The sequence below is a fragment of the Tenrec ecaudatus genome, chromosome 1 (assembly GCF_050624435.1).
Source record: "Tenrec ecaudatus isolate mTenEca1 chromosome 1, mTenEca1.hap1, whole genome shotgun sequence".
Taxonomy (NCBI): domain Eukaryota; kingdom Metazoa; phylum Chordata; class Mammalia; order Afrosoricida; family Tenrecidae; genus Tenrec; species Tenrec ecaudatus.
In genome coordinates this window covers 136,385,628-136,412,938 of record NC_134530.1, presented here as the reverse complement: position 1 = coordinate 136,412,938, position 27,311 = coordinate 136,385,628, and the positions used below count along the sequence as shown (strand labels likewise).

Sequence of the window (27,311 nt, the reverse complement as noted above, 5' to 3'; positions counted from 1 at the left end):
TAATATATAGTAAATATTTAAACAAGAATATATATTTTAAAAAGAAAAAAAATGTTTGGTAAGTGTATATAGATTCCTTATTATCAGCGTGCCCTCATAATCCAGATCTGTTCCCTATCCTTTGATCTTTGATGTGATCTTTGCCTAAGGAATTTGAATCTTATGTACCACATATCCATTGCCAGCTGGATTTGGTTGAATTACATCAAAGGTAGTTCTTGGAAGATTAAAGAGTAATCTGACAAGACTGAAAAATATATTAGAGGAAAACAAGACCTTTTATAGTAGACACCAAGTAGATGAAATATTTAGGAATAAATATAGACAGGAATGTAAAAGATTATTCACAGAGAATTAGAGATCATTATTGCAAGAAACCAGAGACACATATAAATAGAGGAAAACACCATGATCCCAGATAGAAAGACTTAACATTCTGAAAATATCAATACTACCTATGAAGGTTAGGGATTATGTCAACTACACACCCCTGGCTAAGGGCAAGGGTGGAACTCAATCTATCAATCAGATCACAGCCTAATGACACCTCCTTGTGGATGTGTCCTTTTGTGTAAGAGAAAGGCAGAGCAGAACTCATATCTCTTAGAACCTTTGCCTTCTTCAGGAGCTGGATCTTTGAACTGGTTCATAGATTTCCTGTTATCTTGTCTGCCAATTCCAGGATCAATAAACAGAATACCAACAGTGGATTAATTTGGGTGACCTCAGATCCTTTACCTCAGCATCATCAACTGGCCTGTGGCACTCCCTTACTTCATCATCCTGCTTCCTGTTTGTCAACTTCTACAGCTACACGAATCAGGAGAAACCTAATGAGCCAGAGTGGATTTACCTACTTCTACACCTATGTAAGCTATCTCTGTATAAATCTCTGTCTGTGTACAAAACATACAGAATCACTGGCTTTGCTTTTCTAGAGGGTTCAATGTAACACGCTACCTAAAGGGATTTCTATAACCACTGCAATTTCAATCCAGACGCATGAACATTCTTTAAATATATGGATAAAACTAATCACCAATGTTATGTAGAGAGAGAAGAAATATAAGATAACCAAAGCATTACTGAAGAAAGAAAACTTAGGAAACCTCACACTTCCCTATCTCAAAACTGTTTCTAAATAGTCATGGTAGGCAAAACAACCTGGTACTGGTGAAACAACAGCTGTTTAAACCAATAAAACAGGATTTAGAATCAGAAGTAAACTGATCCACCTATAGGCAATTGTTCTTTGACATAAAGAATCCAATATGGGAAGTGATTATTTTTATATATTGTGTTATAAAACTGGATATCTATTTGCAGAAAAATGAAACCAAGATGGATCAAAAATCTAATAGTAAACCCTGAAACTATAAATATAGAGGAAGAGAAAATAGATGTAAACTTAAAAACTCTAATCTTTGGAATAGTCTATTAAACATAACTAGATATTCTCAAACAATATAACATAAACTATATGAGTAGACTCTCCTAACAAATAAGCACTCATATGGATCAAAAGACTTATCCAAAGAGTAAAACAACTTTTTGACTGGAGAAAATAAAAACTGGGCAAGACCATTTCTGATAAGGATTCATATTTATAAAATTATGGGAATTGCAACACTCCAACAACTAAAATGCCAAAAATTCTTTATAAAATAGGCAAAAAGCATCAACAAACATGACCCCAAAGCACATACCCAGGTGGCTAGCGAAGATAAAAGATAAGATGTGGCTATTAGCAGTTTCAGAAATGTAAAACCAAACAATCCTGGAAATGACAACAATGCAGAAAACAAATCCAGGTGAAGGGGTTGAGAAATTAGAACTCTCTTACACAGCTGGCGGGATTACAAAATAGTCTAAATCTCTGGAAAATAGTATATGTCACTTTCTTTCAAGAATAGAGAGGCACCATATGCTCCAGCAATCCTGCCACTAGGTCTATCCTCAAGAAATATATGTTGCGGCACCCAAAGACATATGCATGCTCATTTTTACAGCTGGATTCTCCACAAGAGCAAAAATGGAAATACCTTACCTGCCCATCAACAGATAAATGGATAAACAATCTATGGTACATACACACAATGTAATACAATACAACTTTAAAGGCTAACGATAAATCCTTTCAACATTTCTTCACATGAACGAACCTGTTGGGCAGTACTCTGGGTGAAATAAGTCAATAATAGCAAATAGAAAATCATTGCCAATTTATACTATAAAAATAATGAGAAAAAGTTTATGCCAACAAAAATATATAATCATCACTATTATGGATGGGAAGGCACAAAAAATCACTAACTAGATAGTATACCTACGTTAACTTGACTGAAGAAAAAGGCAATACACAATCAGGGAGAAGTCAGTGCAATATGACCAAGGCCCAGGAAGCTAATCAGAGTTGTGAAAGTATAAAAAGTATTAAATGCTGCAAGCCTCCAGTGAGTGTGGGTCTTGAGTGACCCCGTGTGTTCCTACAGTGCTTGCAAGAACAGTGTGGAAACGGTTTGAGGCCTTGCTCTGCATCCTCTCCAGAGCAAGGTTATAGAAATCTCAGACAAACGAGGGAAAAAAAAGTAATAAATGGTAAATGCTTTGCATATACATATAATTCAGTAGCAATAATAATAAAAACAATATTTATAAATGGATATTAATAATCTATATTCTGAACAAATGTGGGGTGGCACAAATGGGAGTTCACTCATGAAAATATATAGACTTTTCAGAGGCTATGTTTACAGATTTATTTTTATGTTCTGCAAATATAACCAGATGTATAATGAATCATATAATAGTCAATGGTATGCCAACAGTTTATCCTTGAACCTAACTCCTTGAGAGAGTAAGTCACGGAGATTGCGGCTTTAGGACCATAGTCTTGCAGAACACTTGGTCCAATTACAGTCCATAAAGAGAACGTTATGCATGCTATATTAGTGAGTAGCAACTGGAGTCTTAAAAGTTTGTGAACATACATGTAAGACACAACTATTTGTCTCTTCTCAAAAAAAGCCAGAAGGGGAAAGCCCAGAAAGGTAAAATCAAAGACTTATGGAATCAATTAATGCCAAGACTAATAGACCACATGAACCAAAGCCGCTATTAGCCTCCTACCAGAATAACTAGATAGTGCCCAGCTACCAATACAAACAACTCTGTTTGGGATAGCAGTGGAGACTCTTGGAGAAAGTGGAAGAAAAATGTAAAAAAAAATCCAAAACTATAAAAAAGGGCAGACATACTGGAGTGATAGAGATTGGTGGGACCCTTAACTACCCTTGAAACCTGGAATTGAAGACACTCCTAGAGATTATATTTCATCCAAGCAAAGACAGGCCCATGGAGTGCACAACAACACTGAGGAAGAATGTTCTCCTTAATTCAACCAAAGGAGACCGAAAGGGCAGCATTTCAGCAAGCGGAGAACTCTGAAGTCAGGAAGGCGGGGAAGATCACAAAAAGGACAGTGAGGGATTTGGAAAGGATGTTATTGCATTGAAGGAATTATATCCAATGTCATAAAAAAGCATACATTGTTTAATAGCAAACTAATGTATTCTATAAATGCTCACCCAAATCACAATAAGGTGCATGTGCGTGTATGTGTGTGTGTGTGAAATAGAGAGAGAGAGAGAGGTGGGGGGGGGGAGAGAGAGAGAAAGAGCGCTAGAGTTTCAGGTATCGATTTCCTATACGGTTGGCGATGACTTGATGGCAGTGTGTTTCGTTTTTGTTTTGTTTGTGTGTTTTGGTTCATCTTTGAACTATTCGAATTGTATTTCTACCTGGAGGATTAGTTCTGCCGTTGGAGTTGACATCGACGTACAGGCAGTGGTTTGGTTTTGGGTCACCTCCTCTAGCTCTTCCTCTCACCCACATCTTTATCCTCCCCCTTCTGCTCCTACGTAATCTTAAGATCGAAAGATCTTAATGACTCACTGTTGCAGCTAGTCTTGGATTCTTGAACATCTCTCATTGTTTATTTTAACCTAGCCCACACTCTGTAGGTATTCTCTTTCTTAAATTCCATTTGTTTGAAACAAGTATGCTTAAATATTTTCCTATTCAAATTGTATTTCTAATTGGTACAGATAGCAACTGGAAGCACAGGGAATCCAGGACAGATGACTCCTCCAGAACCAGTGATGAGAGTGGCCATGCCTGGAGGATGGAGAGAATGTGGGGTAGAAAGGGGGAACTGATTACAGGAATCTACGTATAGCCTCCTCCCTGGGGGAGGGAGAAGAATGCAGGGGGAGACGTCAGTGTAATATATGACAAAATAATAATAACATATGAATGATGAAGGGTTCATGAGGTAGGTGGGGGTGGGGAGGGAGGGGGAAAATGATCAGCCAATAGTAAGGGCTCAAGTAGAAGGCAAATGTTTTGAGAATGATGATGGCAACAAATGTACATATGTTCTTGATACAAATGATGTATGTCTGGATTGTGATAAGAATTGTATGAGCATCCAATAAAATGATTAAAAAATAAGGTAAGGTAGATCTTGATCCATGCCATGTTATTTCTTATTTCAAAGTCCAAATGCTTTAACATTGTACATATGTCATATCCCTTGCCTTATCGGCCTGCAGAATTCATTCCAAATTTCTATTCATATGTGAAGGAATTAAAGATGTATGCTTGGCATAGAGCCATATTACATTCAATAATAAGTTTAAAGGGCTAGCTACACCTTATCTGAACATTTAGGGCTTAAATGCTAAAATGTAATACAAATAAAGCATTTTTATAGAATGGATTGTGAAAAGAGCTATAAGAGCCCCCAATAAAATGATTTCTTTAATCACATTCTGTAAACTGAATAGAAGACCTGAAATTATGGCTTTGATAATAAACTGTCATGATTTCTCCTTGGGGACTGTGCGCAATGAGGAGGTCAAGGCACAGATGCTTTTTCTTCTGAACCAAAGTTTCCATTTTTGCCCTACGGCTCCCCGCAGCCCCCCTCCCCATGCAAAACCTCTTCAATCACAACTATTTTTGAAGGAATAAAATATACCCAATGATTTATGTGATAAAACATTTGTCCTTGTTATTTTTTAATTCATTTTTCCTTTCTACTCTCTCTTCTCTTAAAATAATGTAGGAAACTATGTATAGGGTACACCATCGTACAACTGGACACACCATTCCAGAATTACTGGTGTTTAGAAAAGAGCCACTTTTCCCTCAATTCCCATCATTCTTTCAAGACTAATATTAACAGGTTTTCCACCTGGGTAGTACAATCCCATTTAGTGGGCTACATTGTGTCCCTCATAGATGTGTTGAATCATAACCCTGTACTGTGGATGCAATCTCTTTTGAAAATAGAATTTTGTTGTTTTAATGAGAAACTATAGCAGTACAGACATCTTAGACCTAATCACTTTCAAGAAATCGTAATATGGTGAATTATTTAATATGACTTTCCCAGTCACAGTCTCAGTTATTCCTTCCAAGCAACCTTGTTCCTGATGGGTATGTGTTAAGAAGGTTGAGGGAAGATATTGGTTAGATTATGTGATACAGATGAAAGGGATTATTAACAGATTAATTGTTATTGTCATCCTACTGGGTGTAGAATGAGTCATCTCAGAAGCAGGAAGGCAGTTTTCTTAGCACCTGCAAGAGTGACGGTCCAACAGTGAAGTGTATCTTTTGGATCCCAAGACTCCTGTGAGGACTGAGTGCTTCGGGGCAGGAGGCTGGTTTGTGGAAGGGACATTTCAGTAGGGGAGCTGGGTTTGCTAGCTCATGAAAGCGAAGCGGAGTTCCTTTGGGCTAAGGCTCACCGCCCAGTGGCATACTTCTTAGATACATATTAGCAGCTCTAAACGAGCTTTGTAACCTTGTTAAAAGCAGGGCATTGGCCATCCAAAAGAGGGCAAGAAGAGCTCTTTTTATGAACATGGCACAGAAGAAACTGGATTTAACATCTGCGTCCTGAGCATTTCTCATCCGAATTGCAATCTGTTGACTTCCCTATAAACCTCAACCTCAGGAGCATCTATTGTGAATACTGTGTGGTTAGTGAAATGAATTATTTAACCCAGCCACAGAAGTAGAGTGCATTAGTGGGTTCAGTTGATGTTAGAATAGGGTCAAATGAGGTAAAGGGTGGAGTCATGTCTGCCCTCTGCTTTGTGGCAATCACAGCTGGGATCCAAAGGAGCTAAGATGGGGCCTCCATGCCATTTTCTCAGACATAAAGAGCCTCTGAGACACAAGGAGAGGTGAGCATTCCTGGAGAAAGACAGATGTCATTCCACATGAGGATCTCCAATAAACCAGAGCAGCAGCTGCAAAGAAACGAGGGAACTCTCTGAGTCAACAGAGAGAAAGTCTTGCCCTACGATCAGCAGCCTGCGTGCAAACGTCCAGACTCGGCTGGGTGGAAGCACACATTTCTGTTTTTTTGAGGTCACCTGCTTGTAGCAGCACTAGAAAACTAAGGCAGCTAGTATTTTTGAAAATATATAGCATATGATCATTCTCAGACAAAATTACTCTACGTAGTCCATGCAGTTTCAACAAAAGCAAAAATATTTATCAGCGACAGGTATTTGGGATAAACACAAGATTTGGTATTGCTTTGCAAGAGTTTTAGATCCATTTGTAAAATGTCTCCCTCATTGTTTCCTTGTATTTCACTAGTATTGTCTTAACTCAGCCCTGCTTTGTTTATCCTAGCTATTACAAATATATAGAAGATTCTCCTTGACTATAACCCTTAATTCTTCCATTACATTCATCCTGAGATTTAGATACTCTAGCAGGTATATCAAGTAGTTTCAAAAATCAAAGTCAGTTCTGATTTATTAGGAGATTTTCTGTACTCTTCTGACTGAACAATCTAAGTTCAACTGGAAAGCATGTTGGTATGGCAGCAAATAAATTTTAAAAATGTTACATTGTCCAGTGTATACATTCACAAATTTATTCTAAGCAAATTATGTTGAAATATATCTCTGCAAACAGTAGATGCCTGCAGATAAGTTATCTCACACTTGTCTTAGTCTCTTTAGGCTGGGTTTTTAAAAGGGACAATTTTTGTGCCATGGAAAAAATGATTTTGAGATAAGAGCTAATATCAAGCTTTAACAAACACAAAAATCTTCCCAAAGCATTGAGGCTGTACAAAAAGTTTATGGGAATGGCATGTCACATTAAAAAAGGGGGTGCTTTCGTTTTGAAGATGATGCAACTTAAGAAAGGTCAGGAAAACTTCAAATGTGACTTCAAGGCAGAGAGGTCTGGCTCAGAAGTCTATGGTGACTGCTTTTTGGTGGGGATTCCAAAAAAGTGATATTGGTTGACCCTCTAAGGACAATCCAAGGGCTTACTATGAAGAAATATTAAGAACATTTTAAAGTTCACTCACAAGAAGCTTCCATAGAAGTTACATGGATGATTTTTCCCTAATCAGGATAATGCACCTGCTGATTCCTTGTGGGCGTTAAGGCTATCTGAGGAGAGTTTCTTTGGGTTGCATTACATCGTCCATACGACGGCTCTTATTTTACCCCTTCAGATTTCTGCTTGTTCCTGCAACGCAAATAACACTGAAAAGGAACACCATTTAGGTGCTCCAAGGATCCCTGTTTTGATGTGGTGTCGATTGAAAGGTGAAGACTTATTTAGGGAAGGAGTGGAAGGAAGGCCACACCACCTCCAGAAGCACACAGACTTCCTGGAGGATCTGTCAAGAAGTCACATGTTGATATTTGTCTAAATGCTTTTTCAAGTAGCTTTGTGCTTATTGGCAAAGTCATTCAAGGGTCCCCCAGTGCAAAATAATAGCAAGAAGTGTATGCTTTCCATTCCTATTGAAGGTATTTCAGTCTGTATTATGAAGATAAATGAGTAAACTGGTTTAAAATACAGATTTCAATCCAATCTCCTTGAATGCAAATCATGACTCAAGCATTTACCAGCTTTGTTGGCTTGAGGGAAATTGCTCAAGTCATCTGTACTCCATATTCCACATCTGAAATATAGGAAGACATGAAGTATCTAGTGGAAAGGTACATGTAATTAAATTAAGTCATATGTGTAAATAATTTAGAAGATAGAAAGTTCCACTTAACTGTTTGATATTAATAATATTCTAGGGATTTTTTTTGCCATTTTTGACTCTCATGATGTAACTGCAGGTTGGCATTTCAAATTCAACAAAAACATGCATTGATAATGGGAAGATGCAAATCTATTGATGTATACTTTAATAATTTGTAGTATTTCAATAATCATAAGAAAACTAAAATGAAAACCCTCTATCAAGGCAAGGAAACTGTGTTACTCAACGGTCAGATGCTTATGACTCAAGTAACTCTATAGATACTGGCGTTGGTTAATGCGTATGAAATATGGAGAATAAATAATCCCTAGTGTGTAGAAGTAGATCAGTGATATTAATTTTCAACTTTTTTCCTAGAAGCCAATTGACTGCCACTATCAGATTAGCCCTGCTCCTTTTACCGGGATTTTCCCTTAGGTGGTTGATAGGCTATCAAGAGAGACTAAGAACTTAATTTTAAAATAAATTGCTATATAAGACAGAATAGTTTTATCAAAAGCAAACACTTGGAATTTCTGATTTTGATTGTTACTGCTAGATGATATTTTAGTTTAATATCAATTTCCATTCTTCATACCTTTTCAAACTTTGAAAAGTTTGATCACTAAATTTTCTACACTGAGTGTTATGTTTCCAAGTAGATATGTATATCTAACATAATACGATGGATTTCTTTCAAATCAGTATTTTGTTTGCTTTTATTCTATTCTTGGAAACTTCTACCTGGTAGCAGTCCATACTTTTCTGAGTATCTGACCGCATCTACTCATCTCTGTAAATGCTCAAATCTTTGTTATTTGGAAGCACAGTTAATAGACTTCCAATGAACCAGCGACAGAGCTTAGGTCTAAAAGAACACTCCATATAATATAATTATATTATATAATATTATATATTAATATATTATATTATTATTTGTGTTGTGTATTTATATTAATCTATTTCACATTTTACCTATGTTTTCATTTTCTTTCTTTTCATTTAATTGTCTCTCCTGGACATCACCTTATTCTTAATTTATTAGTGATGGATTAATTTATTTTAATTGATTTGATCATTAGTTCAATTAAACACTGACACACCTATAAGAGAGCTGAGCCACAAATGGAGGGTGGGAGGGAGAGAGAGAGAGAGAGATAACTGGCTCTGGGGTTCACATTGATAAAGTGATATAATTACACAAACATGCAAAAAGGTGCCATATCACTGTGAGAGTAATAATCAACTATATATATATGTGTTATTTTTAAGAAAGGTATGGGTATAGCAAGGAAAGGGGCAACATAATTCAAACTGAAGAAAAGTGGCAGAATAACAGTGCTGGAAAAATACAAAGCTGAATATGATAGTTATTTATAATGAGACACAAACCTAACCCATTGCCACAGTGTGAATTCCACCTCATACCAAGAGTAACACTGGAGGCTGAGTGAAACTGCCCACGGCTAGAATCCTTACAGAATCAAACTGCCACAGCTCCCTCCATGTGATTGCTGGTGGGTTAGGCTTTCCAATTTTTGTTTGGCAGTTGAGCTTCACCATTTTGCCATCAAATGCAAATAAATTTTCCTCTAACCTATCCATACCAGAGAAGGTAATTTTGAGTGTTTTTTCTAAAATGGTTGCATTGATCTTGGAGTTTTGAAAATGAGTAAGACTTTGCTAAGTAGAGATATTGAAAGAGGATTCTCTGCAGTTTCAACATATTCTAAAAAGCAGACTGTAATAAAATGGATTAATACTCATACTGGCTCATAGGACAGTAGAACTGCCTCTGCATATTTCTGAGATGGAAAGTTTATAAAATCATATGAAATAGTTCTAATCTGTCCTACAGAGGTGCTAAGTGTCATAATCGACTCTATTTTAGTTAACCGGCCCATTGTCTGAGATTTACTTAAAGTCACTGCTATGGAGATGTCAACTCATAAGGACCCTGTGGGGCAGGGTATTACTATCCCTTTGGGTTTCCGATAATGCATTTGTTTTCTGGAGTAGAAAGCCCCATCTTTCTCCATGGGAGCCTCTGGTGGTTTCCATTGCCAGCTTGGGATGGCAGCCCAATAGGCAGCCATTATGCCACCAAGGTTTTCACGGGAAGCCCTTAATAAAGACGGGGTTCCAGAACCTCATAGTCATGAATCATACTCCAGCCAAGGTGATTGAAGTGTCACAGACTAAGTCTGCAAACTTTTCTGATTGGTAACAGTGTGTGCATCCCAATTATGGTCGATTTCCCCAAGTCCCTGGATGCATAAAATAAACTAGAGCTTCTTTTAAAAATTAAAGAGTTTATTGAAGGAACAAGAAACCCCAAGAATTTGAATTTGTTTGCTTGCTTTTTAAAAGATGGTGTTTATTTGTCATATATACAAATCATGTCAAACAACTGAGAAAATGCTATTTTCATAAGACATTAAATACAAATAGTATTTTAATTCAATAATAGGGTCCCAGGATTCAAACAAGTCAATCTAATTCCAGAATGTGCATTGCATAGTTATGTTCTCTGCTACATGACTACAGTGGAGGTAAACTTTGGCAGTGTATATCTGAAGAGTTACATATGAATATGCTTCCTTTACGTGGTTTCCATCTGTGGAGGAAGCTACAATTTCTTCAGCACTTTTGCCAATTTCTGGATTTTCCATTTCACAATCCTCATCAATTTCCTCTGCAGACTCAAATTCCTATCAGACGAGTCAAACTTAATCAGAGGGTCACCAATCTGTCTTTTCTCATTTTCCTGTCTCTGTTTTTCTACTACTTCTTTTCAATATTTTCAAGAGGATGGATATCCCTATATTGTGAGAGCAAATTCTTCTTGGGTGACTCCTCCAATATTGTTATTTTCACTATGTTCAGGAACAGCTCCAGAGCCTTGACGTCTTAGCTGGCAACTGGCCATCTGCATGGGTCTTCTGGCTCAGCCTTTGACCAACTCACTTGAAGGTGGTATCATCTTCAGAGTTCTTCTTGGGATAGGACTCTTCTTTATATTCTCTTGAGGTCCTTCTTGTTTCTGCTTCATGCTGGGATTGATTATACAGCTGATGAAACATAGAGTGGAGTAAAGATGCTTACTTCTCCCAAGGCAGGCAGGCAACTGTGACCGTGACACCTTTCACAAAGCTGAAAGCCAACCCAAGTCTGTGTCAACAGTTGCTGGACTCGTTGGTACGCCCCGCAGCTGCCACTCCCTAAGTCTACAAATCCCACATGCTCATGTGGCACGTAGGTTTTCTGTCCCCCACCCTCACCCCGCTCAGGATACACCAAAATGTGGCAGTGAATCAAAATTTCCAGAAGTTAAGTAGAGAGGATCCACGAATTTACAAAAAAATTCTGATCGGTTGACATTTAACACAAGAACACAATGGCAATGCCTCAAACGTGATTTTGCTGATCATGACATTTCAGTGATTGAAGATTCTTCCTAAGAGCATGCTGTGGGATGACTGGGGAAGACGGGTGAGTGCCTGGAGGCTTCCTGATGTTGTTGGCTAGCGGACTCAAAATAAGCAATAAACAGAATGAAAAAGAAAAGGCGTCTGCACTGCAGGCTGGCAAAGCCTTGCCTTAAACCAAGCACTTGGTTCTTTCGAGCTCCCTCACTCTGAAAGCGTGATGCATTGATCTGCCCAGTGACCATGATGTTCTACAATTAAGGTCCTGCTGGCTTTATCGGGCATGTGTTAGACTGTTAACCCTCAGAGTGTCAGTTCAAACCCACCAGCCATTCCATGGGACAAAGGTGAACCTGGCAGCAGCTGTTATAATGTACTGTCTTAGAATCTCTATATGGATCCTTTAGGGGCTGGAATCTACTCAAAGGCAGCAGGTTTGATTCTTGGTCTTGGTTAATTATCCACATGGTTGGGAATATTTTAGAAACTAGTATAGCCTCATGGTGAGCTTTCCTGACTCATCCTGATGACCTGACATGATATGGTCTTTCTCTTATTTTTTTAATAACATTTTATTAGGGACTCATACAACTCTTATCAAAATCCATACATATACATACATCAATTGTATAAAATACATCTGTACATTCTTTGCCCTAATCATTTTCAAAGCATTTGCTCTCCACTTAAGCCCTTTGCATCAAGTCCTCTTTTTACCCCTCCCTCCCTGCTCCCCCCTCCCTCATGAGCCCTTGATAATTTATAAATTATTATTTTGTCACATCTTGCCCCATCCAGCGTCTCCCTTCACCCCCTTTTCTGTTGTCTGTCCCCCAGGGAGGAGGTCACATGTAGATCCTTGTAATTGGTTCCCCCTTTCTAACCCACTCACCCTCTACCCTCCCAATATCGCCCCTCACACCCCTGGTCCTGAAGGTATCATCCACCCTGGATTCCCTGTGCCTCCACCTCCTATCTGCACCAGTGTACAACCTCTGCTCTATCCAGACTTTCTCTGATTTAAGAATGTATTCAATTTGGGCATCTTTTCACCTGAAAATGTGTGAGAATTCTCAGGAGAACACAGAGTCATCTCTGGGATTAAATCCTGTACATCTTCCAAGAGTACAGATTTTTTTTCAGCAAATTTAGTTTTTAAAATTCAAAATTTACAAACATTTCCTTTTGATAAAATGCAAATCTTCCAAAGCGTATTTGTGATTGCACATGTTCAAAGCATTTCTAGGCTTAAAATGTTCCCATGTGCTTCTCCTTGGGGAACTTGGGGAGATCTGAGACACTTTGAAAATGAAGCTAAAAGCAATGTTAAACTTGGGCCTTCCCAAGAGACACAACATCATCCATTGCAAATAATAATTTCTGAGGAAACTCACCTTTCAGGACATTCATTATTTATATGAGAAAAAACAGAGTTCAATACTAGGTCAAACAGGATGTTTCTCAGAAATGAATTACAAAGCATCTCCCGAGCAGCTCCATGCAGAGCTCTGTCATTCCTCATGTGGTTTCAACCAGTCATTCAATCAAATGAGTAAGAACCATTATGCTATAATTTGCTTCTTTGAGAATTTACCAAAACCTATATCTAAATTTATTTGGAATACATGCACAGTATCAATGCTCTATATATTAACAATTGCAAAACATGTATTTAAAGCCAGCTGTTGATTTAAATAAAATACTATGCTTTCTGTACAATCTCATTACAGAGTAAGAATAATGCATTAGTTAAAGACTGTGCACTAGATGTGAGTTATCTAGTAGAAAAACCAATAATAGAGTGAAAGTGGTCACAAGGTAAAACAAACTGCCTTATTTTGGAATCTGAATATCGCATATCTCTCTCCTGTCTTACTTTGTTTATTTTTTTAGGTAGTTGCTATTTCTATTATTACTGTTTTAAACTTAAAGGCATACAGCAGCAAGAAATAACTGGACAATTATGATTTTTTACAATTATGATTTAAGTAAAGGAATTTGTGGAAAAACTGAAAAGTTTGAGAAAATGAGTATACAGACTTCCAATTAAATGATGAATACTTTGGTCCAACCATGTAAGAATCCCTGGGTTTTGTCGGCAAACACATAGGGAATGATAGGTAGTGCAACTAGTTATTCTACTTAAGGTAGTTAGAAAAATCCTCCTAACAAAATATGTTTAGCATACGCTATGTTACCTAATGCAGTCTCTACAGAATGTTTATAACTCACTAAATTCCTTAAAAGCAGGCATGTTGGATCCAATGTCACTTAAAAGGACCCTATAATGCTGAATCATCTCTTATTTACCTATTAGTGATTAAAAGTTAAGCCCCAGTATCTAGTTAGTCAACAAAGACACCTGAGCCTGATCAAAGACTTAAAGGCCTGTATTGTTCTGTTTGCTTGCTCAAGGTCAACAATTGCTTCCTGCGGTTACCCCGAAATCACTCACTTACACAGCTATTAGGTGGATTTTGACACATGCTACCAGGGCCCTTACCCTGCAACCTAAATTAGTGTAAGGCATGTATGCAGGACTCCCTCAAGTGCAAGTCCCCTATGGCCTCTGATTGCAAACAGGACGCTACAAAGGCAGGCCATTGTGCACTGCTGTGGTTTCCTTGCTGGTAAATCTTTTAAACAAAAACTTCCCTTTCTTCCTCTGATGTGAAGTGGATAAATTGGCTGCCCTGCTTCAGGGTGAAATTCCTGTATTTCAGGTGACTGTAATAAATAATTAAATAATTGTTTCGAACAAGCCACATAAAATATGACATACAAAATTGTGTCTTTCTTTTTTTTTTTTTTAGTTAGTTCAAGGACTGTTTGTTGGCCTTTAGGAGTGTTTTCCAGTCCAGTCTGTTGGGGCACCATGCCCTGGCCCCAAAGTCCACCTTTGGCATTCCCTGGGGACCTCATTGCTCTGTTCCCTTGCTGTTCTGTTGCACCCCCTTTTTGTTTTATCTAAGTGTGGCAGGATCAGATCGGGCACAATTCCCACACTGTGTCTCTGGTGTTGTCCCGTGTAGGGCTATGGGTCAGTGAGGGGCGTCATGTCTCAAAGGGGAGCTGGCCATGTGGTCCTCTCTGTGGACTGGCTGCTCTTATTTGGAACATCGTCCTCATGGTCTGGTGGGATAGGATGTTCTCCACGCTCTCCTCCTCCCCTTCCATTTGTTCCCGTGTGCTCCAATCAGATATGTCTCTCTTCCGAAGCTGCAGATTTAATGCCATCCTTTGAAATAAATTCTTCTGGGGGAAAAGGCAGGTGTCCATGTAGTAGTTAGGATAGGGGCCTGCCCCCAGACCTCTCCACTGGTTCCCTACTGCATGCCAGCATGTTGTATTCACATCTTGGAACACTAGGTTGGAGTCTGGTCTCTCTTTCCCTGTGGAGATATGAATAATACCCTCCCCGTGGGGGAGTTAGTGCCCTGTGCCCCCACTACCCATTTCTTTCTTTGTTGTTCTTTTTTTATTTTTATTTTTTTATAAATCATTTTATTGGGGCTCATACAACTCTTATCACCATCCATACATACAGCAATTGAGTAAAGCACTCTTATACATTCGTTGACCTCATCATTCTTAAAATTCACCTTCTACTTGGGTTCCTGGAATCAGCTCATTTTCCTTTTTTCCCTCCCCTGCCCTCCCCATTGCCCACTCCTTCATCAACCCTTAATAATTTATAAATTATTATTTTGTCTTATGTGACACTGCCTGCCGTCTTCCTTCACCAACCTTCCTGTTGCCCATTCCCCAGAGAGGAGGTTATATGTAGATCCCCGAGATCGGTTCCCCCATTCTATACCCCCTTCTCTCCTGGTATCGCCACTCTCACCATTGGTCCTGAGGGGTTCATCTGTCCTAGATTCCCTGTGTTTCCAGATCCCAACTGTACTGCTGTGCATCCTCTGGTCTAACAAGGTTTGCAAGGTAGAATTGGGATCATGATAATTGGAGGGGAGGAAGCATTTAAGAACTAGAGGAAGGTTGTGAGTTTCATTATTGCTACACTGAACCCTGAGTGACTCATCTCCTCCCCACAACCCCTAGGCAAGGGATGTCCAGTTGTCTACAGATGGGCATTGGATCACCATCATGCACTCCCCTCATTCATGATGATATGATTTTTTCCTCCCGTCTTTGTTGCTTTAAGCCTGGTCCCCTTGGCCCTTCATGATCACCCATGTTGGTGTGCTGCTTCCATGTGGGCTTTGTTACTTCTGGGCTAGATGGCCGCTTGTTTACTTTCAAGCCTTTAAGTCCCCAGACGCTATATCTCTCAATAGCCGGCACCATCAGCCTTCTTCACCACACTTCCTTATGCACACATTCGTCTTCAGTGTTTATGTGGTCACACAATGATGGTCTTTGTTCTTTGGTGTCTGCTACCTGATCCCTTCAACACCTTGTGTTCACTTAGCCATGTGTGCTTCTTCTCTGTGTGCTTTGTTGCTTCTGAGCTAGATGGCTGCTTGTTTGCCTTCAAGCCTTTAAGACCCCAGATGCTATACCTTTTTGATAGCCAGGCAACATCAGCTTTCTTCACTACACTTGTTTATGCACATGTCTGTCTTCAGAGATCATGCTGGGAAGGTGGGTATCATGGAATGACTGTTTAGCTGAGCAAGGTGATCTTGTATTGAGGGAGTGTGCATGAGGAGGCCCAACGTCCACCTGCTACCCTACTACTGAACCTATAAATATATGTACCTAGGTCTATTTCCCCCATAATCATAAATATATTTACATATGTACATGTCTGTATTTAGGCTTCTATGTATGCCCTTTCCTCCTACTCCTTTCCTCTATTTTCTTATGCTTTCCTCCTGTCCCACTACCATGTTCAGCTTTCATTCTGGTTTCAGTAATTCCTCTGTTACCTTGCCCTTGGTCACTCCCTAGCAGTCCTCCCATACCCTCCCTCCACTGGTTTTGAACCACTCGTTATTCCCTTGTCCCCCGTTGGCCAACACCTCCTCCCTTCCCCTACCTCCCACAAGCTCATGTCCCTCCAGACCCTTGGTCCCATTATTTTCTTCTCACATTGTTTTTCCAGTCTATCTTATCTAGGTGGACCTGCAGATAGAGTAATATGTGCATACAAATGCAGATGGCTTTGACAGCACCAAAGTGGCACATAAGAACATGGCATCGACAGTTTTGCTTTTTCTTTTTTCTCTTCTTTTAAATTTTGTTTGTCAAAATTGTCCCGTTCAACAATGTCAGATTTAATTATCGAATAGTACAACGAATCAAGGAACTCATTCAAAGAGCCTTATGGCCCTGTGAACAAGTAAGATGTATAACAGGAATGGGGCAGTCCCCTTTTTTAATCACTCAAATTTAACAATACAGAAAGCAAAAACAGGCTCACTGGTCAGGTTCATAGGCCAGGTTTTCCATTAGCGCTCAAACTGTCCAGGCTTTGCTCTCATAACTACTGTGGCTTACTCGGAGGGAGCAAACACATCTTTCTTGTTGCCCCTTTTTATGCTTGCTTGACTAGTATATTCAAACAGGTTGTTGTATGTATTATGCATTATGCACTTGTCCTTTCTTGTCTAATACCTATAGTCATACCTAATTATGACTATCAAGATGGTTTCCCTTTAAAACAACTTTCACTTCAAATTAAGTCCCTTATCAATCAAATGCATGTATTCTAACTGAGTCTTAAGTTTTTCAAACAAGTTTGTTTAAATGTATTTGGTATTTTATACTCATAAAACTTTGCAATGATTCTCAAAATATAAGAGGAATTGAAAGTGCGAGCGATTCTGGCCACTATTTTATTAAGTCTCTGACTTTTCTGGTTTTCTTGCACAGCTCTAGAGGCCATTTCTTCATGCCTTTTCCCAGAAATCCCATCTCTTTCTAACATTTTGAGTTCCTACACTTTTTTTCCTAGTAAGTCACAGATTGCATTAATATCTCCAGTTCAAAAATTTATTTGGCTATCTAGATAAACATATTCACCTGCTTCCTTGATATCTTGATTATCAAAGTCATTGCAAGTTTAAGGTGTCCAAAGTTAACCTTTTCTAATTTTCCATGTCCCGTATTTACACAGCTCAGTGCACTGAACCATAATTCACCCCGTTACTCAAGACAGAACAACGGACTTATGTCTGAAGAAGAACTTTATCTCTCTGACTCCATACACAACAATTTAATTTTTTCACTTCCCTTTCTCTTTATAGACCCTCAATTTAGTCTCATAATTTCTGTCTTGTCTAATTTAATAGTTTTTTTGCTGTTTGTATTTTAAAAATTAGTTTCATATTTTAACTCAAAATCAGTCACGGTTGCTGTTGTGAGTGGGTGTCAAGTGGGTTCAATAGAGATCGCATGAAACACTGGCTGGTCCTGAGTCAGCCTCACCATTGTTCTCCTGCTCCATACCACTGTTACCACTGAACCCCACCCCAACCAAGCCTGTGTGGCTGAGTCTTTTCCAACTCATAGAAACGACATAGAATTTCCAAAATTGTAAATCTTTATCTAAACAGACTGCCACATCTTTATCCTGCAGATTGAAGGGTGAGTTTTGAACGGTTGGCCTTTAGATTAGCACCACCAGGGTTCCTTTAGCAATCCACAATCACACCAAATCAAAACAAAACAGATGTCATCAAGTCTATTTTTACTCATGGTGACCCTATGGTTTACATAATAAAACTTGGTCCAAAGTACATTCAATGGCTGTAGTATGAATTCTAGATTGTTTTTCCCCAATGCTTTTGATGGACTTGATCCTGTCAATTTTTTATGAGTAGCCAAGAACGTACCTATTTGGGCTACCAGATACTTCATAGTATACAGCACCCACCAAACTTATTTTCAAAATTAAAAGTGAACTTTGCTTCTTAAAATAGTGATAAAGATATTTGACTTTGTCATCTCAAGACTTGCTATCATTATTTAGCAACAATAAGTCAATAAATGTTTATAGAAATATACTATAAACATACTATAAAAATTCAAATTATAAACAGTGTATCCAACAAAAAATAAAATTACTGTTCTATCCCAGCTATGAATTTTGGGGTGGCAAAAAATGTCAAATACTTGACTAACACAATTTGGCATTCAAACCAACTAGAGGCACCCGGAAAGTTCGCACTGGTGATCTGCTTTTGAATTCATGGCCTTAAAAACCATGTTAAAGAGCAGCCATCTACGTGAGGTCTCAACTAAACTCATATAGAAAAAGCATACCTGTGTGATCCAAAGATGAAATATAACATAATGCAAATCTAAAGGAGGGAATAGCATCAAACCTTAAATTGTGAACACCGGTTTGCAGAAGGCTCTTTTTTTGCGTTCCTCCATGAAGCCACCTTTCCCTCATAGTTTGGTGTACCATGGTTGGGTCTGAATATACACTCCCAATTCTGTGGAAACAAGACCAATACTCTCTCCCTGGCTGGGTTAGTGCCCTGTTCCCGTCTGTCATCATCTCCCTTTGGCCAGTTCCTTCCCTCTCCCCGTATTCCACTTCTTTGTGTTCGAAATACAGGTACCTCCTTGGGTTTGGTATAACCTCCTCTTGACTCCCTGTACCTCTACTCAAATATTGTGATATAGGTGGCTTCTCTTCTATACCTACTGTGATGTTTACACTTACCTCAGGGGACTCATGATGTACTTCTCCTTTGTGATTGACTGACCTCACTTAGCATAATTTCCTATAACTCTTCCCATGAAACGACATGTTTCATGTGATCGTCAGTGCTTTTTAGTGATGCACAATACTTCATTGTGTGTATGTGCTAGAGTTTACTGATCCACTCTTTTACTGATGGAAATTTGGGTTGTTTCCAATAAACATTGGAGTGCAGACGTCTGGTTGTGGTTTCTTTCTTACCTCTTTAGGGCAGTGGCCAGTAGAGGGATAGCTGGGTCATAAGGTAGTCCAATTTCCATTTTCTTTTCATATGACCAGATCACTTTCCATAAAGGCTGTTCACACCTACATGATCACCAGCAGTGGAGGAGAATTTCTATCTGGCCTCATCCCCTCCAGCATTTGTTGCTCTCTGATCTTCAGATTTGGGCCAACCTCAGGGGTGTGAGATGGTATCTCATGGATGTGTTGATTTGCACCTCTTTGATAGCTACTGATCGGCAGCTATTGGCTGTAGGAGTCTACACCTGATGATACTTCTTTTCAGTTCTTTTGCCTACTTTCTCAGGGAGTTAGCTATTTTCCTCTTTGAGGTTTCAGTTTTACTTTTTCTTACTAGATTTTTGTATGCTTTTTTTTGGTTTTAAATGTTTCTCAGTATATGAAATCCAGGATAGGTAAATCTATAAAGAAAGTGACTGGATTAATTGTTTATTTGGGGCATGGCAGGGGAGGTTAGGAGGAAATGGAGAGGTAATAATGATGAGTACAAGAATTAAAAAATAAGTTCAAAAACTGATTGTGTTGATGATTGTACTCTTCTTGATGAGACTGATCTAATGGATTATATGACATATGGATTTTATGCCAATAAAACTGTTGCAAAAAGACAAAAATCATGTGTTGATGTTTCTAGGTATAATCAAGTCAGTTCTGACTCATAGCCACCCTGTGCACATCAGAAGGAAACCCTGGCAGGTCCTGTGCCATCCTCACAATCGTTGCTGTGCTTGAGCCCGTTGCTGCAACCACTGTGTCAATCCATCTTGATGGGAGCCTTCATCTTTTTCACTGCCCTTCTACTTAACCAAGCAAGATATCTTTCCCCAGAAACCGGTAGGTTGACACCATGCCCACGGTATGTAACATGACTTTGTGCCCTCCTTGCCTCTATGGAGCACTTTGACAATAGTCGGTGGTAGTTATATAATCATTTGCCAATTTGAGAGGATTAAGAATGTAGCGGGGGGGGGGGGGTGTTATCTGTCAATCAGGTTGCAGCTTGATGACCTCATTTGGAGGCACTAAGGAGATAAATAACTCACTGGACATGTGACTTATGCTCAGTCCCTGTGAGACATTCCTGTTGACAAGCCCCATGGAGACAGACAGATGGCAGTTAGAGCCTTGGAGGCCCCTGCCAGTAATGAGATGTCTCTACTGCCACTGGATCCACAAGACTTTCTACCCAGTGGCCTGTGTTTGTCCTGTAACTCAGGATTATTGCATGGCTGCATGCATGAGTTTAAAGAGGAATTTGTGGACTAGTATTGGATATATGGGCTAATATTGGGCTTATGGATTTGATCTGGACCGGGCTGGGATATTTTCTTAATGTACAATTACTCTTGTATATAAAGCTCTTTCTTATACACATATGATTCTCCCTGGATTTGTTTCTCTAGTCTATCTGGACTAACACAGTTCTTTCAAGACAAGTTTGTCTATTCTATTAGCAGCCCACAGTACTTTCAATATTCTTTGCCATCACCACAATTCTGTATCCTTATTCAATATCCAACTTTCACACGCATATGAGACAATTGAAATGCCATGGCTTGTTTATGGAGTAGTTATATCTGAAAAAAACTTGATGGCATCTAACAATGACTCAGAGTAAGAGAAACTATAGTGAAATAGCCACTGGTTTTTTTATTAGTATGAACATTATGAAAATCATATCATATACATTATTTAATGTACAATATACTTAACAACCCAATGTGATCATTAAAATTCTTCACATGAATTTTTAACACTGATGCCTTTATGTGACTGAACGTATACTGTGCCCAAAATAATTCAAATAAGAAAACCATGCCAATTTTTTTTTTCCTTATGACAATGCACTTACTCCTTCTTGGAGTGTAGCAAGTCATCCTATGGGAAACCTCGCCTCACCTTTTCTAGCTTACAGCCCTAATCTTGCTTCTTTGGGTTCCTCAAATTTTTTAAAAATGTAGAAGAAATGTGATTGACAGTTTTTGAGGATGCCAAAGTTGCTTTATTGCAGTGGTATAAATCAGAGGGCACAGAATTCTTTGGGGAAATATTAAGAGAGATGAAACCACTACCAACCGATGAATGATCTGTCAAAAGACAATGATGTCATGAGTTGATTTTGCGTTCATTTAATAAAGGTGTCTGTGATTTGGTGGTAATACTTTATTTACAGTTGTTTAATGATAAATCATTTAGAAAGTTTGAGATGAGTGATGATTATATTATGAATAACAGTGCATTTGGATTGTAAGTAAACCTCACTGAGAATGGGGTATCTGAGATGAGTCCTGAACAAAGAGGAAGTGATTCATTAACATATTTAAGGAGATAAAAAGCCAGGATGAACAGAATTATAGCAATCACAAACACTTTGAGGCAGAGCTTTACCAATTGTCAGTAAACATCATTTATAATGGTGTTATGGCTTAAGCTTCTGAAATGATACTTAAATATTGCTATTGGGGATAAAGGACAATACCTGATGAAATAATTTTCTGTCTTATGTTGTATTCATGATTTATAGAGACAAAATGAAAAATAAGTAACAATATAAAAACAAACATTCCCACCATTCTTGATCTTGATAGCATATACATGTATCATTCAAGATAGCTACACATTTCTAAAATACCTCAAATTTGATTACAGCACAAAAATATTTTATCTATCTGAATAATGGAAGGGAAAAAATCAACACAAACATAATCACACTTGTGAGTGTTTTTATTTAACTGCCAAATTTAAACAATAAATAATTGAGACAAATATTAAATTAGTCTAGACGACATGCACAGGCACAAAAGAATGTGAATCATACTATGACGGTACCTTTCTCTAGACTCAGAAAGAAAGGTAATGTCAGAAAGAGATGTGGCAAAGCCTTAATTTTCTGTGATTACCCAAATCACAGAGACAATGAGCTAACTTAATAAACCGTCTTTAAAGCGTTTTCATGTGTGAATTTGAGAATGTAAAAACTAATTTGCTGAACAGATAATATAATGCTTAAGCAAATGAAAAAAAGTGCACTCTAAGTGGGTGGACACTGAATTTCAAAGGAAAACGTAACCGCCTGGAGGATTTACCCCCACCCCACCACCCCTTCTCTTTCAAATAAGGGAAGGTGGATAGACCTACCATGTGAACTGTGTTATAATTATATCTGTCCAGTGTATTTTGACTCATTAGCAAAATCCCAGGGGCAAAATGATTATTTATTTCCCTTTCACATGCTGGCACTACAATTAAGGATAAAAAAGACTGGGCTAGAATGTCTTCCCCCTTCCTGGCTTTGCATTTTCCTTTCCACATGTGAGATAACCTGTGTATCTGCTTCTGTGTGCAATGCAGATGGATAGTAGGGAATATGCATAGAAGAGTGACTAATTATCCATTGCTTCCTATTTGTGGTGCTTCAATTTATTCTCTTCTAAGCAAGGCTCTGATTATTGTAGATTTAATCCAGTTTATACTAAAAGAAAGTTAAAAATGAACTAGTAACATATCTGAAGATTTCTGGAGATAATTCAAGTATGAACCTATCGATTCAGCCACAAACATCAGAGATAGTAAATAACATTGTAGAATAATTCATGAAGCAGACATGAATTTTCTGAACCATAAATATTTCTAAAACTGTATTTTTCCCTTCATAAATATGCTATTTATGGTTAGATATTGCTTACTTTATTATATCAATGAAGGAGATGACTAGATATAATTATGCTTAACTAAGAGTAGTAGACACATTTATTCCAAAAATGAAAAAATATGTCTAAAATTTTAAGCAATATTTGACAAAGACAAAATGCATAACCATTCTCATTGTTTAATTTTGATTATAGATTATAAATAGGTCAGTTTTAATGCAGAGAGCTTTTCTTGATAAACCATGATGCATTTAAAAATGATATTAGCCTTTCGTTGTTGCCATTTATAAAACAATGAAATCTATAATTATAATAAGCAAATTTATTTCTTCTCTAATGAACATATTTGTATATGGGTTCAAGAATGGTGATACAATAATCTGTCCACTCAACACACACACTCACAGTGCATATAAACAACTAAAATTCCATATATTTATTCATTCACACTCATATATTTAGTTTATATTTATATAACATTTGATATATTATATATTAAAGACGGTTTTATTAAGGGCTTATTAAATGATAAGTCATTTTATTAAGTTCTGGTACCAGATGTTAAACAAGACTAGATTTGAGCTCTTAAAGCTAGTCCAGAAAAAAATTGGAATGAGCAGTAGAATTCTAATGTCACAGAAATCATAATTAAGTGACATAAAATGAGTACATAAGAGAGATAATTTTTTTATTATAAAGAAAGAATATTAAGGATGTATGAAAATACATTCTTGCCTACATACAGTATACTGTCCCATACACCCACATAAAGAAATTTATTACATTTTATTATATGGTACTGTGATAAACAGTAATGTACATTATGCATTTTATCATATATAATACTATATGTATATGTATCTATGGGCAAACTATACATTTTATAAATTCACTGACTTCTAGACAATTCTGACTCAATGCGATCCTACAGGACAGAGTTGGACTATCACTTAGTATTTCTGAGACTGTAAATCTTTATGGGAGCAAGACATCCTCATCTTTTTCCTGCAAAGCTGCAGGTGAGCTGGAAATTCTGAATTTATGTTTAGAAGCACTGAAAAAATTCTTCTGTATTGAAAACACTTGTAATATTCATATGAAAACAATGTAGGCACAGCATATAAAGTACCTCAACATAATTAATAGAAGTAGTCAGGAGGTTCCCTGGAATATGGAGCCAATGCAGGGTTGCCCGTGTGAATAGCAACCATCTGAACTTTGCTCATCACTTGCGTGGTCCCTGTCCACCATGTGGAGAAGTGGTCATGGCTGTTCTTACCTCAGAGGAATATCACAGATGCCTGTGCAGACACCTGGAGGCCAGGGACACTGGAAATCACAGTGGTCTGCAGGGGGAGGAGAGTTCTCATTAGTGATAATCACTAGCCAAAGTCTAGCTCCCTCTTGCAGATAAACAGATATATCCAGTTAGAGAAAGTCTTAGCATCAGGGAAACAGAGAAGCTCTCTGAATCTGCCATAAGTGGGTTCTAGGAGGTTGGTTGTGGTATTTCTATTTTGTTTTGAGAAAGGAATCACAGAGCTCCTCACCCCACCAGAAGAAATGCAAACTGGAATTTCTGGGTTTCCAGGCAGCTTTCCCATGACAGACCAGGTAGCCTTCAGAACTAGTGCCCAGATGCTAGCCTGATTGCCCTCTGAATGGAAGCCCTTCCTCCCTAAGGCATCCGCCATAATAGCAAGTTACACGCTAGGACTACACATAAGGAGTAGATAGTTCTGAACCGCACAGGAACCCACTGTTATAAGGCCAATAACAGAAAGAGCGTACTCTTTCTTCATAATACACAGGGTTGATAAGGGACTCTGGTAGATTCATTATACTTCTCTCCTGCCCAACCATGATAGCTCTGTAACCTGTTCCCTTCACCTCAGCAATGCACAGCCTCCTTTAATTTACCAAGTAAAATTGCATCTCCAATAACCCTCTTCTCTCTAATTAAAAATAACTATACCCAATGGAGGAATTCCTATAATTAATACCACCACTTGAAACCTAGTTCAGAGCAGCTACACCCTAATTATCCCTCTCACCCAACCAACACTCACTCCTCATCTACCCACAATGCGTTTTACCAGCACCCATCTGATCCTCCCCTAACCTAAAAGCCAGTCCCCCTACACATCCAAGTAAAAAACACTCCATCATCAGTTAAACCACATTAGCAACAGCCAACACCTGCAGTTGCCATAAAAAAAATCTTGGGAAAAGTATGTCAATTACTGATGAGGACCCAAACCTGACAGTTTATAAAGAAGCAGCCCTTGAACTGCCAGTGAAAAAATTCTTGATACTATTGCTTAGTACAGTTCAGGAAATTTGGTGTTAAATCCTGAAAACAAATGAAAAATAGAAATGCTAGAATCTTTTCACTGACGTGTCCAGGAGTTAAGGAATAACATAGCAAAAATAGATTTTTAAAAGTGAATGATACCAATGATAGAATGACAGAGATGAAGAACTGAACCAGTGATCTTGAGCATAACCAGTCAAGCAACAGTCAAGAAGCAGTCAAACAACAAAGCAAAATAATCTGAAGAAAGTCTGAGGAGGATGTGGGACATGAAATGAAACAATATTTTAATGGGGTCCTAGAGCAAGAAGATGGAAATAAGGCTACAGTTAAAATAGTAAGGGAATTCTTGGTATGAAATGTCCCCAATATCATAAAGGAGGAGATCGTAACCATTCAGGAAACAAAGAGAACACCAATCACATTAACTTCCCTTCCCACTACCCCCCCCAAAAAACCACATCAAGACATATAGTATTCAAGCTATCCAATTTCAAGGAAAAGGAGAGAATCATGAAAGCAGCTAGAGAGAAAAAAGCAGTCACATATGAAGACAGATAAGAATAAACTCTGACCTCTCCACAGAGACCATGTGGGAAAGAAGAAACTGGAGAACATATTCTTAAAGTTGAAGGACAACAACTGCAGCCCAAGAATCCTTTACCCAGCAAAGCTCTCCATCAAATTTGAGGGATGTATTAACATTTTCTCTGATAAGAAAACATTTAGAGAATTCATGAAAACAAAACCAGCATTATAAAATTACTTTCCAGCTTTTTATGGGATGAAAAACAACTGCAGCTTACAAACACGGGACCACCAAAGGGTATAACACCATCCAGAAAACAACATTCTGAAAAGGCTACCCAAAACATTACAAATCCAATGGAGATATGAAGACAAGAATAGACTCACACACAGAACCATCCTATAAAGAAGAAGAAAGGAAAATATTGAACAGAAAGAGTATGAAATAGCAGCAACCAATCTACATTTAGATTTAATTACACATAATGTTAATGGTGAGAACACATATATTAAAAGACAAAGGGTAGCAAATGGATTAGACAACAAATCTAGTAATATGCTGCCTTCAAGTGATACATCTCAAACGCACAGGGAAAAAAAAGAATGAGAATCAAAGTATGACGACAAATTTATCAACCAAATGGCAATAAAAATATCAGACAAAAATTTCAGACAAAATAAACCTCAAGTTACATGACATCACAAGAGATAAGAATAGGCATTACATAATTGTCAAGGGATCAGTAGACAAAGAACCCATAAAAATAATAAACGTATATGCATCCAATGAAAGACCCTTGAAATTCATCAGCCAAATTCTCAAAGAGGTGAAAATGCAAATCACCAAGTCAGCAATTATTGTAGGTGATTTTAATATACTGCTCTGATCAACAGGTAAAATACTCAATAAACTGAAGACCCAAACAACACAACCAAACAACTTGACCTAATAGGCATTTTCAGAGTCCTTTAACCAACATAAAGAACAAGAATAAAACCCCCAAAACATTATTTTCCATTGTGCAGTGCTCAGACTTGAAAATAGACCACAGGCTAGGGTACAATGGATGCTTGATAAAATCCAAACACATAGAAATCATTTAGGCTGCTTTCTCCAACCATGGTGCATAAAGTTGAACATTTAAAATAGAAAGAACAAAAACAATAACAACAACAAAAGACAATCACCTGGAGACTTGATAACATGCTTCTTAAAAACCAATGGGTAGAGGAAATTAGAGAGGAAATTAAGAAGTTCCTAGAAACCAATGAAAATAACAATACAACATACCAAAACCTATGGGACACAGCAAAGGCAGTTAACTGAAGTCGCTCAGTTGCAATAAATGCACACATGAAAAAGAGGAGAAATGTATGGTCTGTCCCATAA

General features: G+C 38.0%; 1 non-coding gene across 1 annotated transcript; it reads left to right on the top strand.

The window, feature by feature from the left end:
- Nucleotides 1-2,440: 2,440 nt before the first annotated feature.
- On the top strand, nucleotides 2,441-2,575 carry LOC142437769 (small nucleolar RNA SNORA9). Its single transcript, XR_012782290.1, has one exon. It is a non-coding gene; the product is annotated as a small nucleolar RNA SNORA9 (small nucleolar RNA).
- The last annotated feature ends 24,736 nt before the right edge of the window (nucleotides 2,576-27,311 follow it).